Genomic DNA, 24,443 nt, shown 5'->3' on the forward strand with positions numbered 1-24,443 from the left:
GGTGGGTAAACCCTCCTGAAAATTTAGTTAAGTTTAAGAAACTAAAATTACTATGAAGCTTAGAATAGTCACCTTCTCCTCATCATTACCCACCCCCGGTGGCCCACACTGGTCTCTCTTTAAACACAGTAGTAAATTGGGCTCCCCAGGACAAACCAGGAGGTCCATGAAGTGTGCCCTGTGTAGGGTACAGATTCCAGGGGAAAGAGACTGCCCCAGTACCTACACCTGAGGAGGGAGAACAGACATTTTTAGCCTGACAAGCAGCACATCTCCAGAGCCCTCTGCTTCTGTTGGACACCTGACCCTGTATCTGGGAAGATCCTGGTGAATGGAGAAATATTGCAGGGGACAGAGACAGGAAGAAGTTTCTTGCAGGACACAGGAGTGTTCAGAGAAAGGTGCCTGCTTTCCCCAGGGCTGTGATGGAGCTTCAGAGGAGCAGCACAGCTTCTCTGGCACAGCCATTTCTCACTCCCCATCCTGGCTAGAGGGAGCTGCTGTGGGAAGTCTCCTTCTGACTGAGCTCTGGGACTGCTGAGTTGTCTCAGGTACAGATGCTAGCAGGTACAGCTCTCACTGCTGTGCAAAGCTCGGGGTGTGACATGTGGTGCCCTGCTGAGCATTTAATCCTGATACAAAATACACTGGGTTTTTTTGGGTTTTTTTTTGTTTGTTTGTTTTATTTGTTTGCTTGTTTGTAAGAATATTGCAGACATCAGTTCTCTCTTCTTGCTAAACAGAGAAAAGCAAACCCCAAAACATTTCTATGACATAGGTTAACCTGCTCTTGTGTTATTGGCATGATGTATCAATACAGGGATATAGCCTACTTTCTTCCATATTTAGTTAGTATGGGCATGTAGCTTTGCACATATACAAAAATATAAATCTGAAAAGAAATGGTTACTATTTTAGTTTTAATTTATACTCAAAGACAAGAGGTATGGTTTCTCTGTAAGAATTACATTTCAGGTATTTGAAGCCAGCTGAGCGCTAGCTGTGTGCCCACAGCCTCTCAAGGGTGTGATTATTTAATGATAAAACTAATTTTCCTCAGTGCTCATGATTACCATTGCAAAAATTATTTTAACATAAACTGAAGTGGTGAATTTTTGAGCTGTCAGAAGGCAGGGTTGGTTACTCAGAATATTGAGCAGCCTTTTCAGCAAAGCTGTGGAAAGTCCCGTAAAATAACACTACCTGTCAAAATCTAGGCTAAAGTCTAGAATCCAGTTTATCTTAGAGAGGCAAATAGTCTGCCCAGCTGAAAAAGAAAAAATTCTACTATGTCACTAAGACCATAATTTCTAGTTGTCTTTTCTTTAAAGACAACAGCTATTCCAGGTCAAATGGGCTTTATAAGCACTATATTTGACATCCTCTGATGCCAAGACGCTGCATGGGGAAAACTTTCTCTTCACTCATGTTCAGAGTGAGCCAGACATGGTCCTTTGGATCACAGAACCATAGAATCCTTCGTGTTGGAAGAGATCTGTAAGCTCATGGAGTCCAACCGTGCATGAAGATGAAGGCTGAGGGATGTGGTGGACCCTGAACAGGACCTCAGAAAATAGGATGAAATTTTGAGGCATACAAAAAAGCCTTTGTGGTGATTTTTTATGAAATATAAGGCATCCTCATTTTAAGGAAAGCATTTGCATAAATCACTAACATTATACCTTCCCTTTTTCCCAAGTGGATGCATTCCCACCATTGAAAGGGCTGCTAAGGACCATTCTGTCTTCAGTATTTGGAAAGGCAAAGGAATGAATGACATCTAGTTTCTTATTTTTCTCCTATCAAAGCAGATATTATGCACTAAAAAGGAGGAAAAAAAAGCATTTTTAACTTTGTGAGATAAATTGTTTTTAAGGTAGGCTCAAAAAGTGCTTTTAAGTGGACCTTTCCAAAAATGGAAAACTATAAAAAACTTTCATTTTTAGTTGCATCTAGAACTTGTTTATCTTGATGCACTATTTTTTACATTTCTTTAAATTTTAAAAATTCTTCCTAATTTCTCTTTCATTTTTCTCATTTGACACCTGATACAGTTGCCAAATTTAAAAAGAGAAAATCTAGTTTAAAACATATTTTGGTTTACAAATAAAATATTTTTGTCTTATTAAAGTAAAACATTTGATTTTGAAGCATTTACATTTTTCATATTAAAATACATTTTTTATTTATGCCTCTCTAAAAGTTTAGTATTTGGATAAGGTTATTAGTAGGTAGGAAAAAACCCCCGAACACTTTTTGTGTCCATTATCAGAATCCACCACAGACCAATGGTTCCAATTGATGAAGACAACATAAGCCTAGAAAAACCACCATTAGTCATAAGCATGGGTTTTCTCTGGAGGATTTCAACCACCCTCTGTTTGGGAGACCTTGCCAGATGGCAGCTGATAGTAGTGCAAATTTTAAAGCACAAAGTGGTACCAGCATTTGCTGTCTGATCGCTGCCCAAAAATGCAGAACTAAAATGTCTGTATTTTTAGGTGTACTGCACTGAAAGAAGCAGCCATCTTAAAATTAAAACAAGGGATAGAGTATGGGGTATAAAGACTATATCTGAGGGTTATTATTACATGAGTTATTATGTAAATGATTCTCCTTGCTCACAAATACATACACGCTTTTTTCATCCTGATTTAAAACATAATTGCAGTCCTTGACAGATTGCCATTGAATTTTTTCTCATAGAATGAATTAAAATATTGAAAGTAGAAAAAGATAGAATGGAACATTATGTCCTATTATACTAATCAAATGTACTAAAACTAACCCCTCCACCCCGAAACCACCTCCTGCTGCCATCCACTGCATCAAGATGGGTTATGAATGAACAAATCCACTTGGCACTTTACAAAATGAGGTCATGATAAGTGCATGAAAAAAACGAAACTAAAGCTCTTTATAGCTGGCAGGATTCTGTCTTTGTGGCAATGAGCTTAAATCAGGGCAGCAAGATCATCAAAATGCTTACAATTCCTTACAAGAGCAAATTATAATTTTCTGTTTCCTGACTGTCCTTTGTAGCTGTTGTGCAAGTTTGTTAAAAATACTTCACTTCTTCCCAGAGGATGTTGCAGAGCCAATAGCAGGAGCTGACTGGAAAAACAGACCTATCATTTGTCAGGAGGGTAGATCCAAGGAAAGCTGCAGAAGAGGATGCACTGCATGTTACTTCAGAGGCAGGAAATCCCTCTGTTCCTGATGGTCAAAGGGCAGGGCAGCAGAAGGAGGCAAAATGGAGCAGCATCCATCCCTGACTTGGAGCACCCCTGATTAGGATCTCTGTAAGACTTGCTTCCCCTCCACAGACTTTGTTATGGGATCCCTTCTGCAGGTATATTTAACTCAGGCTGTAACAAAAAGATGCTGGCAAAGGTCCTTTACTACTGAGAAATAACCAGGGAGCGGGAATATAACTCACCATCTTCAGAGGGGCTGTTTTTATGTACTGTAGCAATTTAATTACTGTGACAGTTAGTCAATGCAATAGAGCCCTTGTGTAAATGAGCAGGAGATCTTTTTCCTTTATAAATTAACACTGAGGTATTTCTCTTCATTTAGGGATGAATAAACTTGAGCAACCTTAAGCTCTTTGTGCACTGAGTTTTTCGGGAGGTGAGTTCCAATCCAGGTCTGGGTACTGTCTTGGTTTAGTAGATATATTAAACCAACAAATCTAAATAAATAAGTAATTGACTTTGGCTTTGAATTGGTTGGAAAAGATTCCCCTACACACATCTTTGTATGCCTCACATTTATATTGTTTGTGATATATGCTACTCAATAACATTTGGTACATTTTGTAGGCAGTGGCTTCCTGTACCAATTCCTCTCCTGAACGCTTATGCTTTAAACAGCTCCAGATTTCTGAAAGGTCTCCCAGGAACTCATCTCTATTTCCTTTCACTTTCCTTTACACTCCAGTAGAAGGACATATTTAGCACTCTGATCTTTGCATCACACAGCATTTGCTTAGGTCAGTGGTTTCTTGTGGTATCACATTCTGGAGCTGCTCCTCTGTGCTAAGTACCGTTGCTCTGTCAATTTTCAAACTATTTGAAAATGCACTTCAGATGTGATAACTAATTTGCATAAAGAAAAGACATGATCTAATGTACCAACCTGAAAGGATCTTGTGAAGAATAATTTCAGATGTTTGCATATATTGAACTGTTAAGAAAGATGTTCTTCAGTCATTTAATGTGCATACACATTTTCAAGACTGGTTTCTAAAAATGTGACTACTCAACACATTATACCCTCTCAACTTGTAGTCTGAGTAATTCAGGTATGATTCTATTTCAGGTGGCAATGAAAGGAAGAAAAAAATTAATAGAGGTAAAGAGCATCTCTGTGCACCTAGTGATGCATTTTTGACTGGCAAGAAGAGAAGTGCTGGCCTGGTTTTTACATATTAAAATTTAACTTTGTATTTAGAATTTGCCAAAATAATTTTTATTATGGTAAAGATTGATTTTTTTCTCATTAATGATTTGAAAAACTGGCATTTTTTTGCTACTGCTTGTTATCTAAGATGATGAATAGGTTTCAGTTTCTTTAACACAGACCATTTTTACTAATTTAGACCTTCAAGGGGTGTTCCCACCTGTCTCTATCAAAAGGATGCAAGTTCCTCTGGGTCCCAGGTTATATCTGCCAACATTCAGATACCTGAGGGGATCCAGAATGGCACTGGGGGTTTGTGCTGAGGCAGCTGAAACCCATTTTAGCTGACTTTAAAATTCTGATTTGAAGTTACTTTTACATATTTCCAAAAGCTATTGATTTTTCATGAGTGGTTCAATATGGGCATTCAGTTTATTGCTTTATAACTGGAAACTGTTACGTGTGCCTTGTAACTGACCTCTTTTATTAATATTTTCCCTGCTTAATAATTTGACATTAAACATGATTGAATGCACTGTAACCCAGAAGTGACATGCAATTTGGAGGTGTTGGTTAAAGAAAGAATTATCCAATTAGGACTCAAAAACTAGACAAGGTGTCATTGCTGGTTTCTTATAAATTCCTGGTTTGTCAGCTATGTAAATGGTTCTATTGATTACTTCCTAATAACCTATCTTACAAATATATAATTTTTTAAAAGCATAAACAATAAACATGATTTAGGCTAATATTCAGGTTCCACTGTGCTGGCTGTTTGGGAATCATGACACTACTGCATGAACTACAAATACTCAGCTCTGTGCTGACTGCAGAGTTAGTAACTAATATAAAATTAAAAGACGTGGGTTTTAGCTAGCTTAAGCTAAATACTGACTTTTTGCAAGTTTTTGCATTAATGACATTAAAGTGCCTCATCTGTATGGGAAACAAACTTGTGAAGAATTGCGAACACAGTAAAGTGAAAATTCTCTTTTGAGAATTTTGTGCTCAGACAGTATGGAGATGGGTAGCAGCATAAAAATCTTCAAACAAATTTGAACAAATGTTCAAATATTCCCCCAGCACACATTTACAATATTTGCAGCTAGTCATCCATTTCCTACTGAATGCTGTGTTCTGGAAACCAAACAAAAAAACAATAGCAGAGAGGCTAATTAATCATAAATGAGTCTCATACTAGAGAATTTTTATTAGCCCTAAAAGACAACAGTAATAGCTCCACCTTATGTACACAATAAGAATATGAAATGTTTATGCGTTTGCTGGGCTTTTTTTACTGATTTGCTGTTTTATACTGTAGTGAAGACAGAGTGTGACCTTCTCAGAGGTCCCTTACATACACTGACCAAAATCATAAGCTTCTGAAGAGGTGTAATTTTGGTAAACAACACCATTTTCAGTTTGTTTCTTGTAAAGTGAATACCATGCAGATACCCTGTATTGTATTAAAATATGAGTGAAACACAAAAATAGTTATTAATAGGCATAAGGAGATTATTTTGCTATTTCCACGAAATGGTCTTGGACAGTAGTTTGCCAGGCCATCACATGCAGATTGAACTGCACAGAAACACAGTCTTGGTACTTAGTGTACTGCTAATGTCTCATTATGAAATTATTTGGTTTTTTTTGAAGAGGTTATAAATGAACATATGTAGACCTATTATGAATTCTGTACTGGCTTGCAGTTTTTCTCTCCTTGAAGAATTGGTGTGTATGAGTACCTGAAGCATCTGAACATTTGAAATCTTTATCATGATATTCAAGTTATTTAGGAGAGCAAAATAGACATGCAGATCATCTCTCTCCTGTGAGAGGAATTTATATGACAATAAGCAGGATGCAGAAGGAAGCCAGCTTGGATTTTCTGCTTGTTTGAGAATTGCTTCAAGAAATAACTCAGTTCAGGAATATTTAGTAAGTTAATGTTACACTATCTGAACCAGAATAGTTTAATGCTGGTCCATATTTTGATTATTAGGAAGGATCAGTTTACATGGTTTTAGGCAGTGCTGTGCTCTTTCCAAGGCACATTTATTGCCATTTCTCCTCTTTTGGGTGTGAAAGTAAGAGCTAAGCAATTAGGCTTGTGGTATAAGCCTATGAAGGATGAAAACAAGGCGATGGATCAGGAAAATTGAGCAAAAAAGTTGGCTGAGGAGTTAGTTCCATGTTTTAGATGCTCTCTATTTGCTCATTTTTCTGTTGATTGTTTGTTGATTTAAAAATTTTTTTGTTTTAAATTTTCCAAACAATTTAAGAAGGAAAGTCTATGACACAGTGTCAATAGAAGGGTATTTCTGGGTAGGTTAAGTTAATTTACATGGAAAAGTGCTTCCATTTATAGTGGAAATTAGAAAGAATGTAGCTAAAAAAAATACTCCTGTTAAAAACTAAATATGAGTTAGCTTCAGTGGAAAATTTATATGCTCATTTGAGAGGGACCTCTGGCTTTTGCCTTGGAGTGCTGAATGATGATTAGGATAAAAGGTAATCCTGCAGTGGAGCCAAATACACTACAAAAGCTGTACTGCACAAGCCCCAGGTTTCCATAGTGTGGAACCCTCAAGCATCAACTCATATTTTCCAATTAGGACTAACTAATGTTCCTCTATCTGTGGCAAAAATACAGTCAGTCATTTATTCCTCCTGGAAGCATAAGAGCAGAAGCCACCACTAAAGTTATGTGTATGTGTGTGTATATATATATAAATAAATAAATAAATATATATATATATATATATATATATAAATTGTAGTTCTTTGCTATGATTAAATATATATCATGCTACTTTTTTATTGAAGACCCCCACCCCCCAAACTATTAAGATTTATTATAGTACAGAGTGAGGTTTAGCCTATGCAAAATGGTTCCCTGCTGAGTAACAAAGACAAGTTATGAAGAAATAACTGAAAAAAGAAACTTAGTAAACTATCCATAGCTTATCATACATAGCTTGAATCATAAAAGATTTAACCAAAGGCGGGAGCAGAGTTATCCCAGCTTCTGCACTGTGTGAGTCCCAGCTAAAGTCTGTCACACAATCTGGCCTGAGTGTCCAAGCATATGGGTATGGAAGCAATGTTAACTCTCTCAAACCTTATCTGAGCTTCTGGAACAGAACAAAAGTTTTTTACAGTGTTTTACATTATGTAAGATAATTTAAACAATGTTTTACATAATTGACCCTGGACACACTTCTGTCTTTTGTTTCCTGGATGACCTTGGTGATGATCCCTAGATGCTCTTTGCTTTCCAGTGCCATGATGAAAATGGCAATGTGTGACAGGCTAGGCATGAAAGAGAGATCCCTCTGGAGGCTGTGGTGTTTTACAATCACTGGAATCATAAAACCCATCCCTGACCATCAGCTTTTAATGGTGGAATAACTGATTATGTAATTTTAACAAAATGCTTTTTACAAGGCTCAAAAGGTCATGGAAAGTAAATGCAAGCACAGAAGGAAGAAAGCAGATTGAGGACTTCCTCCAGGTTGGACAGGAATTCGGACTGGGGATCTTTTTAGAAATGAATGACTCATAAGCATTAAGCATAAGAAGCAGATATTACATAATATGTCTGCATTATGTATACTTTGCCTGAAATTATATTCCTCACAGAAGGTGTTATATTTTTTACCACTTTTAATGAGAAATGATGGAAAGTTTTGTAAAGCTCATTTTCTCAGAATTTTAGACCTAGTTCTTCCTTTGTTGCAGTCTATTGAATTTCTTTTATTCAATCCCAAGGATGTTTCTTTTCCTTCCCCATGATTTGCTCCTATAGGAGGATGCTAGTGCTTAGCCTCCTAGATGTCTTCCTTAGATTAGCATCACAAAATACTGTGTAGTTTGATTTTAAACATGAGCAGATCAATTTCAGACATGGTGAAGGGGTAGTGTACTTTGGCTGCCACTTCAAATATTCCTGAGCATCCCACTGTGCCTTGATTTCCTCATCCATAAAATAAATATAAAAATAACAGAAAATGACAGCCTTTGGCTTAATTTTTTAAACCAAAAATCTCCAAAGTCTGTTGTGGAATAATGAGATGCTTAAAGTTCACTACTATACCCACCACATGCTTGTGATGCTTGATACCTCACTCCCCTCTGCTCCCCTCCCCTTCCCTCTGTATTCCATGCTTAGATTTTGTCTGTGCCATCCTGTTTGACCTTTTTTCTAGTTCCTGTATAGATCTGACCCATCATCTGCTCTTAGGGTTTGAGCTGCTGCACTTTTCCCATGATGAATCTCTATCTATATTACCTGAAAACATGCTTAGTTACAACAAAATTCTTGTTTCTTTGCTTCTAGTGTTTGCTGTTTGCAGAAATTTCTTGGATTAGCTCAACAGAGCTAATTAATGCAGCCTATAATGGTGTATTTATACATGGAAGTGATCTGAAAAATGTTAAATAAGTGGTTAACATTGTGTACTACAATGGGAATGCTCAAATTTCATTAAGTTAAATATGCAGGATGTTGGAGCATCTGAGGTCATTGATTTAAACCAGCACACATTCATTTGGGAGGTAGCAAAACTCACTTGAACTGGATATTGAACTGGATACTGTGTTGACCCTGTATTTTCTTTAATTTTTTTTTTTCACATGGTGGTTCTTGACCCTCTGAAGTAAAGGCTGGAGCCGCCTCAGCAGAGTAGGACATTCCTTCTTGTCTTTCACACTAGGAATACTGTCTGTAAACAAGTGACAAGATTGATCACTCAGACATTAGTATTGATAATAAAACAGTTAAGGAATAAACTAGAAGGAAGAAAAGGAGCAATAGATGGTAATACAAGATGATCTCTAACAGGTTGACTAAAATGAGATGTGCCTAAGCTCTGTGCCTTTTCTAGCCTTGATGGTCTTTAAATGTCTCTGTGTCAGCTCTCAAGCCAATTGTCCTAGAAGAGGGAGCAGACTCTGGTAGCAGTGGGAGTTTGCTGCTGCACACTCACCCAGGACAGCTCATTGTCTGCTGACAGCTTGTTTCATATGTGCTTTATAAATGAACCCTCAAAGGCCTGATGTTTGGAAATCCAGTTGAAAGTTAATGTTTCATCCAAAACCCTAAACCAGATGGTACTTGGCCAGTACTGCTATTTGGAGCATTTCAGTGTGTAAATAGCTGGCCAGCTTCTTTTGCTGAGGGTCCTCTTCTGATTCAATAAGCTATAATCCTCTTTTTAATGTTTGGACAAATCATTCACCAAAGTCATAGCAGGAGGCTGTGATTAAACGTGCAGTTCTACACAACTCCTAGAATTCCTAAAATACCTGGCTGAAGCTAGGGTCTGATACACACCAGAAGCTGTGGGAAACAAAAAATGTATTTTCTAGTCTCAGTGACAGGAACTAAATTAGAGCACAAAAGCCAAACACCTTTTTCTGGAAATAGTCTGATACCTGCTGATGCCAGTAATTGCAGCTAGTCTGCTAAAATAAGCCAAAATGATCATTGTCACTGGCAGTCTGCTCTGAGATAGCAGCTATTGCAAGCAAAGGGCTTGATACCGAGGTAGCATGTGCTGGCATCACAAGATGACATGCACAATTTCTCTGGAGGCTTCAAGCACATATCAGACACCTGGCACGCCTTCCCCATGCTACATCTGCAGGAAGCCATTTCCTTGCTTTCTCTCTGTGATGGACTACTGCTTTATGGGTTTGGGCCATACTCGACATTATTTGGCTGTACAACAGTTTGGATACCAGTGTTTTGCTCTAAAACATGGTTCTTTGCCAGATCTTTCACTTTAATTGTACACAATTTGTTTTAGTATGGAAAAACAGAGGGTTGAGCTGCTTTGAGCTGGAAATGTTGATAAAAATCTGGAAGAGTCTTTTACCTCATTACAAAGGTCTTTGGAGACATTTTTTTCTTATCTTCAGTTTAACAGTTCAGACTTTCGATGGTATGTGCACTGCAAAATGAATACCTTTGGAATAATACAGAAGGTGATGAGGTTTTTTGAGACAATGAATGCATTCTAGCTCTGTAATAATTTCAGTTTTTTCAAGGAAAAAAAGCTAATATAGGCAATACTTGGATTTTTCCAGCAGCGTGTCTCAAGCTGCGGCATGCCAGGAGGAAAAGAAAAGCCCATGCACAATGCAGCACATGTGCACAACTGTGTGTACAGAGAATAAATCTTCAAGACAGGCTGCAGCAATGTATTTTTCTTCATCCCTTATAATGTGCTTGAGAAGAGTGCCTTCTAGGCAGAACTCTGAGAAGGATGAATATATATTATCCTCAGTCTGGAATCCTTGTGTGGCTGTGCTCACCCTCTGTGAGCTCCTCAGCTGTGCCCATGCTCAGTCCTGGAGGTGATGCCTTGCCTATCTGCAAGGCACTCTGCTGGCTGCTTCCTCCAGAAGACATCCCTCTTTCATGCTGTTCATGGGACTTCTAAACAACGTAATTTGCTACTACTTAGCTGCTTGACTGCAAATAACCTAGTGTTAAATAGTTCTGATGGTTTTTTAATGTTTGTGTGAGGAAGGAAAGGAGGCTTTACAAACACTGCTGGAATGAGGGTTCACTTTGCATTGAGGTTCCACAGCTTATCACTTACAACCATTAGGAACTGCAACCATGCTCTGGTGGCAGTCAATAAAATCAGAATACGACCAGAATAAACACCTGTTGCTGGATTAGTCAGTGTATAATCTTATGCAGAATAAGGTCTGGTAGTTATGGCTATAGTGTTGCCTATGAGTCAAAACACATCAAAGTAATCTTACAATAAAGTGGCCTCAGCCTTCAAAAGTGCTTTAACATATGATTAGGATAACTTACATCAGAGGATTATATTTCCTATTTGGGAAAGGTTTGTAGACAGAACTGGAGGCAGTGGAGGGACTGTGCCAGAGGATGCTTAGATGAGCTGGCCTGAGTGCCAATTCTTGTTTGTCCCTGGTAAAAGCTTGCACTTTTTGGATTACCTTATCCAAGTGTCTGGGCAGAGGGGTGGATAAGCTCTGTGTGTGGTGGCTTGCTTGTAACCTTCTTTCACTTACACTGTTATAAACATGTTAGGCCATGCTGACATCAAACACTTTTGATGGAATGAAATTTGTAAATATGGTAGATTTAATTCTGGACATAGAAATGAGATTTTTATGCATAGAGGGCATATGAAATGCATAAAAATGCATTTCAATCACTAACAATCTCTGAGAATATGGTTTAAAAAGCTGACGTGTGTCAGCCAGAGGAAAAGTGAATTTTGTATTAATTTTCATAGAAAACATGATAAGATAGAAATGGAAATCTGCAGTAGCCAGCCATATTCTAGAGGCATTGCATTTTATTGCCCTTTAGGAAATGTGTGGGAGAGAAGCATTTTCACGGACCTTACAGTGCAGCACTTGGCACTTGTAAAAACGATGGCATGGTTAAAAGTACACCAGCATTTAATGGAGCAACTGTTTCCACCAACTCTGCTTCTGTATTTGAAGAATACAGTGGTATGAGGGAAATCCTGGCTGCCTTAAGCCCAGAGAAACTTTTTCCTGGGTCCTCTGTGTTAGAAGGCTTAAACTAGCAAGGAGTGATAGGGCTTTGCCCTCTTGAGCTTCTTAAGGTTTCATGGTTGCAGAGGCAAAGTGACTTACAGCTCTGCTACAGCCTTTAAACCTTTTTCTGCATACAAAATTTGAAGTGCTGAAGTGCTAAATTGGCTGAGTTCTAAGCCAGTTTACCTCTACAGGCATAATAGTTTAAGCAGTTGAACACAGTCAGAGGTTCCAGTTGAGGACAAAGTGCCTGCAAAACTTCTGTGGCTGGTAGATTTCCTGTGCTTTGCTTCACATCTTGCTGGCCATAACCTGTAGCCTGACATTAATACAAAGACACTGTGGCCTCACCAGGAGAGATAAATCTGCTGGTTTGAGGCTATTGTATGTTTAATTTGTTTTAGAACTCACTTCTCTAGAAGTGAGAATATCTCACTTAGATATTCTCACTTCTGCTATCTGCTGGATATCTGCTATCTATACATCAATGTGGGTATCTAAATAACTTTGTGAGTCAGGGCTCTTCACAATTTTCTCTTGAAAGGTATGGCAATATTGGGCTTGCTGTGACGTGAAAAAGATGTGTTTTAAACAACTGCAACTATGGAATAAATTCTTTCTCTCAGTTACCTCAGTATTCATTCACTGAGGATCTAACATAGGGCAGCCTGGTAGGCAGAAGTACAGAAGGAGGAAGATCGGCTTCCTGAGCAGCAGAATGAACAAAGAACAAGAGGTTTCAAAGTGAAGGACAATATTTCTAAGCTTACTTCCACCACCTTCATGATCAACAAGAGTAAATGTGCAGCTAAAGCCCAGCTCACCACTCTCTCCTTTCATATGCAGAGTCACTGTGTCTGATGGCACTGGCACTGCAGCAGCTAGAGATAGATAGTCTAAGTGAGGGGCTTTGCTTTTTGTGTGTTTTGTTTGTTTTTATTTTTTTTAGTTTACACAGAGGAAAGTTAAGTAATGAAATGCTAGGTTTATACAGGTACTTTTCTGACAATGTTCATAAAAATGTTCAGATTTCTACATATGAAAAGCCATCAAGAGATCCAGGAAAAAATAAGAAAACAAGAAGAGTGACAAGTATTTTTTTTTTCCAAGCAAGGAATGGTGGGTCTACAGCTGCTTTTTAAGATGTGTTCTGCTGAATTATGAAACAAGATGAAGCTTATTAGCTTTCAGGCATGAAACTGCATAGTGTGGTTGACTCTATTCTCTGCTGCTATCCTTTCAGTTTTCACATTCAAAATCATACATTAACTAATTCTTAGGACTGAAATATATGCTATGGAATTCCCTTTAGCCTCACATGTGTTTGGTTCTTGAGAATCACAAACTCAACCAGGCTTCCACCAACCCTTTCTCCTTTAATGAGCTCATCCATTAACATTGGATAATTCAACATGCAACATGAATTTATTAAAAATTCATCAAGACAGTTCATAATCCAGGTTTAGTTCTATGTTTTTGGAATAGAAAACTATCTCCAGCATTCTTCAGAGGTCTAATATATAAACAGGAATTGTGCACTTCTAAAAGTGTTATAAATCAACACTTCCATGCACTGCTAAAATATTCATCTCCTTAAGACAGGTGAATTTCTAAGGACAAGCAGGAGGCCTGTGATGCTGCTGTGGAGCTCCAGGTGTACCACTACCAGATTTTGAGACCATATGCAAGTCATACATGGTCCCACACACCCATTTTCCAGCACCTTGGCCACAGAATTTTAGGCAAAGGTCAATTAGTATTCCTAGCAATACTTTGGCACCACTTTGTTTTAAACACAGGTGCTATTCTCAACTTGTCAAAAAACCAGTAAAATAAATGAAGCAGAATGAGGGAATATTTTAACACAGCTCCACTTCTTAAATGTGGTTAACATATTCTTCAGATAAAAATGGTGCAAATAAGCAAACGGCCTTTCAATTAAGAAATGCACTTCTCTTTTAATTGTTCTAATCTGTTTCTAGCTAATATTGACATGACTGATGCCTTTATTATGAGTTTATGGTTAATAAATGAGGAATCCTTCTCAATTTATTAGCAAAATAATGGCTGTTGTTGGAAAAAGGGAGATACAAATGCCAGCACCACAGAAAAAATATTCATGAGAACTATGATTCTGCAAGGCTCTATTTTTACTGTATGATTCTTTTGCCCCTACTGAAAAATTTAAGAATTGCTTCAATTTTTAATACAATAGTTACAGAAGATGATATCTTATTTAATTCCTTATTTAGTTAGGTAAAATATTCAAGATTATTATATTTAAATATTATTGTATATTATTTGATTTCTGTGAAACATGGACAAAAGGACATGGACAAAATATCCTAAATGTCAAGGAAAATAACACCTTCTGCACAAGTAACCTGAATTTGTTGCTCTTGAGTGTGAGTAAAAAATAAAGCAGAATCTTAAATATTTAAGAATTTTAAACTATATTCTGTATCAAAACACTTTTAAAGCTATAAATAATGCTAGATAAATTTGTTCCTTGCACTGAAATGTGCTATTTTTAACAGAATATTATAAATATACTCAAAGGAAAGGCTGTAACTGCTTGGTATATGGCCAAAAGAAAATTGTAGTGAGTAGATGTTGTAGATGTTGTAACAAAGAATAGGATTAATTTCTCCTAATTAAAAAATCAGATAGCAGACATATCAGCAGATCTTTACAAACCAGACAGTCTAAACTCCTCATCTTCTTGCCAGACAAATGCCAGCAGAGCTGCAAATGGAGCAAGCACCTGACCTCTGTAATTTCTATAATATGACAGAGTAGGGACTCCAGTATCCCTGCTGAGATGGTGTCTCCAAAAGTGATGTCAAAGTAATCTTCCACCCTGCCCCTTAATGCAGTTAATAAGAAACTGAAACTCTGCTGTAATCCAAGTCACTAATTGTTCATCCTCTTCTATGCCAGACTGTTTTGACAGTGAATTCCTAGAAAAGAGACAAAAATCTAACCTTCACTGGCAGAGAGAAATCTAATATGATTTAAAATTTGTTAATACCCCTGTGAGAGTTTCAGGATTGCTCTTTAGATGATTTACCTTTAAATGAGGTATAAAACTGTCTTCATTTAGATAAAACTTAGTTATTTCTTCTTGCCAGATGGGATTCACCAATGTCTCTTGTCTTTGTATAGAAGATATAGGATGGAGCAAAGCAGGGCTTGCTGCTATCTTCATGGGATGAATTTCTTTTTCTAGCTTATTTAGACCACAGTTTCAAACACACTGGTCACTCTCAGACATGGTCCTTGTTAAAAAAGAGCATAAGGATGAATCTACATATGAAATGATATGTTTTTCTTTTCCCTCCAGCAAAATATTCATAATTAAGAACAGTTGTTACTTAACATACTCTTAATGATAGTGTTTTCCAAGGTTTTCCACATTGCCAAAATGACACTGAAAGGGTTAACACTTGTTTCTCACCAAATTATAAACCACAATCCTTTTACTCAATGGGAAGACAAAACTTAATTATCAGGGTATTTTCTAGATAATGCTATGTTCCAATCTCATTTCGAGAGGGTAACAATTGTTATGACCTTACAATTAATTTAAATAATGAAAAAACAACTGTGGTTTAAATGAAATTGTTTATAGAAAAAAACAAAATGAGGTATTGTGTTCTATCAGTTTCAGAAACTATTTTGAATATTCTGATTTCCAGACAGACATCAAGAACTGGTGTGCAAAGAAGAAATAAAAATAGGTCAGAGTGAGATAGATTGTGGATAAACAAAATTAATGTGGACTCTCGGCCAAAGAAGCTGAAATAAAAGGTAGACAGAGGTTACACACAATTGGAGGCAGCAGTTAATACCAAAACTCTATCAAAAAGAAAGGGTAAATTAAGATTATCAGAGGACAGAATTTACAGAACTGCTCCAGAACATCATTGTTGTGAATAATGGCATTAAAACAAAATATCTCCTTTGGATGTATGTCCTTTGTCCTCTCTCTGCACTCTGTAGATCCCTCAAATGTGAATGCTTCTGCCTTCTTGCATTTCAGCCAGTTCCCTGGGTTGTCCCTTCCCTTGCAACCTCCTCTGCTCTCTAGTGACCATTTGGGAAAGGCCCTGAGGATGTCAGTGCTTCCAGGTTGTGACTGTGCTGCTCAGCTGTGTGTATTTGCTGGCTAGTGTGTATTTGCTAAGCTGCAACCAGAGCAAAGAAAAATAGATAATTGTTGAAATTGAGTGGCAAAATTTGTGTTAGATGAGGCACCAATTTGTGCTGCTCTCTCTATTCAACTGTCTGTGCTATGACAGCATTTCCTTTGAGACTGTGCTCTGGCAGATGTGTTAGAATTGGCTAATGACTTCAGCAGCTAAAGGGGAAAGATACAGAGAGGCTTACAGAGAAAAGGGCAGGCACATGGTATTTTCACTTCCTTGAGAAGCTTAGGGGAAAGAATAAAACTATTTTTAAGAAATTTTGATATTCAACATATGATTTACTGATTTTTCGTATCTTGAGGATAGTGAGAGGGTAAAGCTTCAAGTATTCAGGAAACAGATCCAGAAGTAAGCTTTTCCTGTTCCCATCTGTGCCATTAGAAAAGAAAGTTTAGTGTGCGAGTCCCCAGCTGCCCAGACAAAAACCTGCACGCCAGGGTAAAGTCCCTTAGAGCAGACAATGGTACATAACAGTGCATAGGAGCTACACTGCTCCAGACAGGCTGAGGACACTGGAGAAAGAGAAGAGAGGGAGAGGAGGAAGCATTTACACAAAGCAAAGTACAGACTACTGTAATACATGGTAACACTCTCATCTTACCAAGCAGTTTCATAATAAAACCTCCAAGTACAGTACAGCAATGGTCACAGTCTCCCAGGTCCTGATTTCACCTGGTATAGAGTTCATTTCCTCAGCAGCTAGTGCAGTGCTGTGTTTTGAATTCAGTAAAAGAATAATGTTGGTAACACACTGAAATGTTAGTTGTTGCTGAGCAGTGTTTACATTTAATTAGGCACTTTTCAGTGTGTCATGCTCTGCCTGTGAGCAGGTGCACAGGAAACCAGGAGGGAGCATGGCCAGGACAGGTGACCCAAACTATCCCAAAGGATGCTCCATACCGTAGCAGGTCATTCCCAGTATTTCAGCTGGGGGGAATGGGCTGGGAGGGGCCAGTTTCTGCCTGGGGATGGGCTGAGCAGAGGTGAGTGTGTGGAGAGCAGTCGTATTGTGCCTCACTTGTTTCTCTTGTGTTTTATTCCTCTCTCTTTCTCCTTTTGATTGAAGTTATTATTGTATGGTTATCATACATTTATTTTAATTTATTTCAGTTATTGAACTATTCTCATCTCAAGCCACAAGTTTAACATTTTTTTTGTTTCCAGTTCTCCTCCCCATCCTATTGTGGAAAGGGAAGGAGTAAGCAAGTGGCTGTGTGGTTCTTAGTTGCCTGCTGGGTTTAAACCACAACCATTTTCCCATTACCTTCAATTCCATAAAGTCTCTAATATTTGTCCAGGAAAATTTGTCTCCAGTCCATCACACCCTTTGTTAGCCTCCTACCAGACCACTGCTGTCTAAAGGGGGAGTGCCACCAAGACTCAGGGGGACACCTAAACTCATGAGGTAATTCATGTAACCTTACTTAGTCTCAGAGTACTGAAAAAAGCCTTAATGTTTTTTCCAGTCTCTCCCTGACTGGAGCATGTCATGTTTAGTGCCCTTTCCCCAAGTGAGCTCTCCCATCCAGGAGAAGAAGCATAATGACCCTGAACAAAGGGATTAAAAAATTGCTAGGCATCAGCTGGCAATTTCTGTGGCAGAATTACATTTACCACAGGGTAGAGTATCTTCTCAACATAAGAACAGGGAGATTGGTGAAAGCATTTTTTGGGGTGTGTGTGTGCTCACACGAAGGCTGACATTTCCCATTCATTTTGCTTCAGCATGTGCTGTTTGGATTCCCATGTATGAACATCATCCTCTATGAACATAAATGCTGTCATTGTCCTTTTTGGGATTGTGTATGAAGTTTGAAGGCCTTGATAGTTCTATCCAACTTTCCAAAATTTTGCCCTTTTATCTGCAATAAAATATATTATACTTTATATATATATAAAATACTTTGATAAACATCCTTGGTGCACTTGAGTTATAAGAAAGGTTCAGTTTCACAGCTCTGTTTTAATCCAAGCTTTGCACACTTGCCAGTGGCAGCATTTGAAAGTCACATAGTTTGACTTTTGAAGACTGATCATAGATTTACTTAAGCTGTCTAGACAGCAGTTGTCTGTTTTATACTCCAGGTTTCCAAAACAGGTATCTAAATGATGCCTTCCTTTTGCCTCTGACTAGCAAGGGAGAATGGTAGAGACCAGATCAATAACTTAAAAGACTTGAAGAGGCCATGACTGCTGGCAAAAATGAAAATAACAAGGCATCTCACAAGACTGATGGACTATTGCTTCTCAGGCCTTAAATCCAGTGCTTTTCATTTGCTGTGCTGATATTTCCAGCCCATTTTAGCAGCTGTTCTCTCCCTGGTACTCTGTTTCTCTCTGGTAACTGAGAATTGAGCACATAAATTTTCCTGCTATAACAGGACCATGTTGAAAATAATAATAATAATAACAAAAAATATATATATATATAAACGGAAAAGCAACTGTGAACAAGACAGAAAAAAAATACTAGTCCTAGATTTTTTTTTTTCAGAAGTAAATACTCCCCCAGAGTCTGAAATATGATACAAAATGAAAAGGATCCTTTAATCTGCAGGATAGGGCTGTGCAGAGGAGTGAGAATTTATGGCAGTTTGTTTTGTGGTAAGTGATGGGTAAGAACAGTGACAAAGGGATCCCTGTTGAGCCCAGCTGGGCTCCACAATGCACATCTCATCCTGCAGTTCTGGATGCCCAGGCTGGCTCTTGGTGACTGGTGTGCTCTCTAGCACAGCACAAAGCTGCTGCCCTGGGCCATTGTCTGCATGGCCAGATCAGGGAAGCTTTCCACCTTGCTGAGAAGCAGAAATTTTAACTCACCACAGAGACATCTACACAGCCTTTGCTTTGAGAGAAATGTCCATGCTTCTCTGCATTGTGGAAAACACACTGGAAAATCTGTGTTTATCCAGAAATGGTCTTGCTACTGGCTTGATTGCCTGTAGCAATCAAATGTCTGAATCTGGCTCTCAGACAGATCTCATCTTGCTCAAGTCTTATCTCAGGAGCCAGCATATTCTGAGTCATGTATCTGACAGGATGTGGGACCACAGGAGCTCATACTGGGACATTTTGGCACTCTGGTGTGATGCTTTGGCTCTAAAACCAGGTAGAGGCTGAGATAGAGTAGAACCTTCTCAGGTTCAACAATTATCTTCCTTGGAAGGAAACCTGTGACACAGTTAACAAATAAAATACAGATACTGCAGCAGGAATGTGCCTCTGGATGCAAGTGTGACACTGAACATGCCAAGCACACTATGAAATACAGTGCTTCTATCACCAGCTTCTATCCTCGCCTCAAGATGCTCATGCTGCAGAGAGAAAGCAGCCCAAGGTTTCTGATTGCTAGCTAGAGTCACACAACAGATAGGGCAGTGTCCAGCAGAGGTGGATCAAGAATTTGCTAGCTCTGCTGAAAACACTGACTACTTTATCCCAGGGAAATTGGACACCACATTGTGAAGCCAAGAAACAACTTTCAAGTAAAATTTTACCTCAATAGAAGAAGTGCCAAGGTGCTGGCAGACATTGCTTTTACTGCCAATTTCATATGAGTGGTATTCACACGTGTAGGATGGACAAAGAGATAAAACTCGTAAGATAGACAGAAAAAAATAAATAGTACAAAACCAGAGACTACCACAGTACTCTGTTCCACAGTGAGATACTTCTGGTAAGAAGTGAAAGTTCATACCATGCACAGCAACATAACAATAGCTGTAGATTCCTATCTCAGCATCACTCAGAGATGTCATTTGGCGTTATTAAAAAAAAAAAGACACATGTTTCCTGCTTCTTTAAAAATCCAAAATTCTTCTAATCACAACTAACTTTCAGTCTGTCATTCCGATATGCAAGTGCAATTATTTAACTACACAAACATTTTGTGAACAAAACAGTTTAAAGAAGTCATCAACAAAAAATGAATGGAAAAAAATACTCAGCAGAAAATCTTTCATTGTCTCCTCTTGAGATTTTCACATTAATGTGTATTTCTTCCTGTTTTGTATTTTAGGTGAGGGAAAATTCTCTTGAATTTTTGGAAAGTGGGGAGAAAAGCCTGCCTACATCAGAAATAATTGTGCTGTACAAATAACTATCATAACTTTGGAGTAGTTTTTATTGTGTCTTTTATTAATGCAGGCATATGTGTTTGATTCAAATGTGAATTACCTTGTAGTTTTTTTCAATACTTTTTAAAGAACTTGTTCAGATTAGTTTATTTGCACTTATTGTGTACCCGCTTAATAGCATAGGAATTTTGCCTTGGGTGTAAAAGCATGGTTCAGACAGCTTATTTGGATTCTGAGTCTGCTCTGACCAGCCTGTGGGCATACAACATGAATCTAAACATAGGAAGTCTGACCTATCTAATGAATACATGTGGTACAGATGACCTGCATGTGCAGGAAGGGCTACTTGTTGGACTAGAGAACATTTGTAGAGGAAATGCACAAGAAGTAATAAATGACAGATAAATTAGATTTACTGCATTTATTCTGCCTAGAAGTTCTTTGTTTTGTGTTAAATACCCTGAATTCAGAACAAGTCAGGTTCACTTTGCCCATTGAGATGAACTGTGCATATCCCAACTGTAATTTATTTTTTATAGCTTGGGTGTTGCTGTATAAATAGAATTCTTCCATCCAGTCTCTGCATGTATTTTGGCATCGATTTATTGCAACTGTCTAACCAAAAGCAAACCTCTTTGTTTTGCAATCACATTGACATAAATTAAGGGAAGCACATTTGTGATTTGTCTCTTTTTAATGTTCTCATTAAAAAGGATGAGGATGCTTACCCAATTTTCATGTCAAAGTTGATTTAAACTCGGTATACAAGGTACAAGACATTAGATGCATTGGTATACGGCAAAGTCCATTTAGACTAATTCTAGATGTTGGTGTTATAGACATCTGTTTACAGACTTGCTGCTCTAGACCAGGCTCCTGTTACAGACATGGAGAAAAATTCTAAAAAGGATCAGCTCTCTAATGCTTACAAGTACCTGTTTCTCTGCACTAGCTATAAAGGGAGCTCTGCTGCGTGATAAACTCAGTTGTACAGGTAGTCTTTGAATATATTTAATGTTCCTGCCTTGTTCAGTATTTTCTGTAGTAACAGAGGGGTTCATGTCCCTGGCAAGGAAGCTCGGTGCATAAGATGCAGCTTACAGACGTGACTTGCATTTACAACAGAAATGTTTTTGTTATTACCCATTATTATGATCAGAAACCTGGATATCTGAAGTAACTGAGCCCAAATATTCTCTGTTTCCTCAAGACAACAACAAAAAAAGATGTTTAATCTCTAAATTTAGAAGACGTTAAGATGGAAAATATAGCCAGCTATGAGGAATCGGTTTTGAAGTCAAGACAACCTAGTAAAAATTCAAGTGGCTTTAGAAAAAGGTTAAGAAAAGTAGAAACAAACAGTTGTTAAAATAGTTTAAGATTTAAAGGCATTGGGCACTATTGAAATCTGACAATACTAATTTTCTTAATGGCCTTCTATTTTTTCTTTTCACACATCCTAAAGTCTTCCCCCTCCCATGCTAAGTATGGAGCATTTATGATTGTGAAGTATTACATTCCCTTGGTGACAATTGTAGTTTGCCATTTATTTGGCAATAATTGCTTATCTTTCTGTTCCACTCTAGGGAGCATCTGAGGACACCAGCTGGCTGTGCATTATTCTCCCTCCATCATCTGTATTTATAGACAAATAAAAGAAGCCTTTGGGAAGAACTAATGGTTTCTTTTAACCTTAAAGCGTGCCTCTTGGGATAGTATGACCCTTCTTTTTTAAATCCCATGCTTCCTGGTTTGAAATTTTCGTGACTACAGTATAGTTTCCACTATATGTAGAAACAGTATGTGTCCCAAATCATTCCATCTCCAGATCGAACATCAGGCATTTTTCCTCACCCCAAATTCTCCTTGCTCTTTTGATATTAAGCTGGAAATCTAATAACATTTTTTCACTTTTAATCTCGGTGAAGTGCCTCCACTGCAAAAAGACAATAAACCATTGTGTTAGTAGTTTGAACAGTCATTTGTCATCCATGGAGCAATTATGGTCAGAATGGACCGCTTTCTGCTAATATTGCAACACTCTGCTTTAGAGCAGAAACTACCCTCAACCAAGCCCAGCTAATGTGTATGTGTCAAAAATGATGTTTCTGAAGCAAAATCTCAGGTACTTAAGGTATTTCTATTTCCTCCCCCAGATGTCTGCTTAAGCTGATGAATGAGAAAGTGCCACTCTGCGGTATAATTATTGTCTGAAACAATATTTGCTGATAGCTGACTGTCCTTAATATTGATTACCTGGAAAGGTCAGAATGATTCCTTGGTATTTTATTAGCTTTATAAATAGAAATGGCAAAAGCAAAACGTGAAAGGTAGCAGTGAGGAGATTAAATAGAATTAAAAGTGTGAAAATGGGAAAGGTAGTGAAGATATCTCAGGAAAAAATATCTGTGCAGAATAGCAAGAAAAATTTCTTGCTCTTATGTGATGTATACACATAATTAAAATAAGTGTTATGAGGAGTAAGAGAGAAAGCCAAGAGAATTGAAAATATGTCACCAAGAATAATCAAGAAAATGTCACATTTTCACTTAGATTTTAGTTGCATGTGTAAGAAAGAGACAAAATGTGATTGAATTGGTGCATATAGCAGAACCACACAGGTATTTTGAGCTACAAGAAGTGCCACAGCTATTAAAGTTAAAATGAGAATTTCAGTCAGCAGCAGCATTTTATACTCAACAGTCAACAATACTTTAGAAATGGCTTAAGCCATAAATGAGCCTGTGTCCTGGTTCTGGCCAGGGCAGGGCTGATTCTTGCAGAAGCCAGGAGGGGCATGACTGGGACACAGAGGTTGTTTTACAGCACCTCACATCACTGCTGAGGCAGGGAGAGGGGAGTTTTCCCGGGAGAAGGGGTTTCTTCTGCTCAGTGACTGTGGCAGAGGGAGCGCTTGGAATGGCGCTTGGAATTCTGAGCAGTGGGGAGTGGCCAGGGGAGTGTGGCTGTGGTTGGCCTGGGTCAGGCTCTGTGGTGACCATTTTGCATGTGAATCACTCTCTCTCCTTGGTACACTTTTGTTATTAACATTGTTCCTGTTATTGTTTGTGCCTCCAGTTCTCCTGACACAGGGGAGAGGGAAGGTGGTGAGCAGCAGGTTTGGAGAGCCTCAGTGGGAGCACTAAATTGGGGAGTACCATTTCTAAACCACAGCCTAATAGCTCATCCTGATTCATATTTTGTTCTCTCATAATTTATACTCTTTCTCAAGATGTCTAGAAAGCATCCTGTTTTACTTTTAAATAGGAAAAGGATTTTCTGCTAAATGGCACTGCCAAAGTGCTGAAGACTTCATGCTTAGAGGTCTCTGCCCATTGTGATATGCAGATGTAGCTGAGAGTTCTTAGCAATACACAAAAAGAGAAATAGTCACTGTTAATTTTGCTGAACCTGTTGCACATCACCACCAGTCCACTGACACTGACCAATTGTTCCTGTCAGTCAGGGAAATATATTTGTTCCCTTTGTTGTTTTCAGAAGAGGCTGGAGAGGGAAGCCCTGCTGTGAGGATGCATAGCTGTCCCAGCTTACCTCACAAGCTGAAAGCATTGCCACCTGAGGTATTCTGTTATCAATTCTGTGATCAAGATGCATCAAATCACATCTCATTGTACTGTCACCAAGCAAAACTAGGACCTATTTACCGCACAGTGTGTACATTATTGCAATTTTAAAAAATATCTATAAGGTATGAAGAAATAGTTCTGAGAAACCATCCCTCCATACCAATAAATTGTTTGTGCTGCTTTAATTTGCATCAAATGACAAGATTGAAGCAAAGAAGACTAAGTATTGCTAGTGTTAGGAGATCTTTTGGCCTGGAGCTCTCTGTGATAGTCTTTTTGCTAACATATAGTCAACACTACAAAGGGGTTCCACTCCTCTTACACCACTCCTATCCTTTCTCACTAATCTGGAATAGAGAGCTGCAAAAAAGCCCCAAAACCCAAAGCCAAACTCTCCCCCTCTCTGACAGTGAGACTATCTTCTTTAAACTATATTAAAAAGAAGATGCATTAAAGCTTTCCTTGAGAGAAACAACATTTGGATTAGGTTGTTAATTTCAGTTTCTGAAGAAATTTCAGCTCACTTAAATTTGGTGTTATTTTTTACTGGTGGCTTGCTAGATGTTTATAAGCAAGTTTCCCCCTGAAATTGCTAGAGGAGTGTGTGTGACTTCAGG

Source organism: Pyrgilauda ruficollis, unplaced genomic scaffold, assembly GCF_017590135.1.
Source record: "Pyrgilauda ruficollis isolate IOZ18807 unplaced genomic scaffold, ASM1759013v1 scaffold29, whole genome shotgun sequence".
Taxonomy (NCBI): Eukaryota; Metazoa; Chordata; class Aves; order Passeriformes; family Passeridae; genus Pyrgilauda; species Pyrgilauda ruficollis.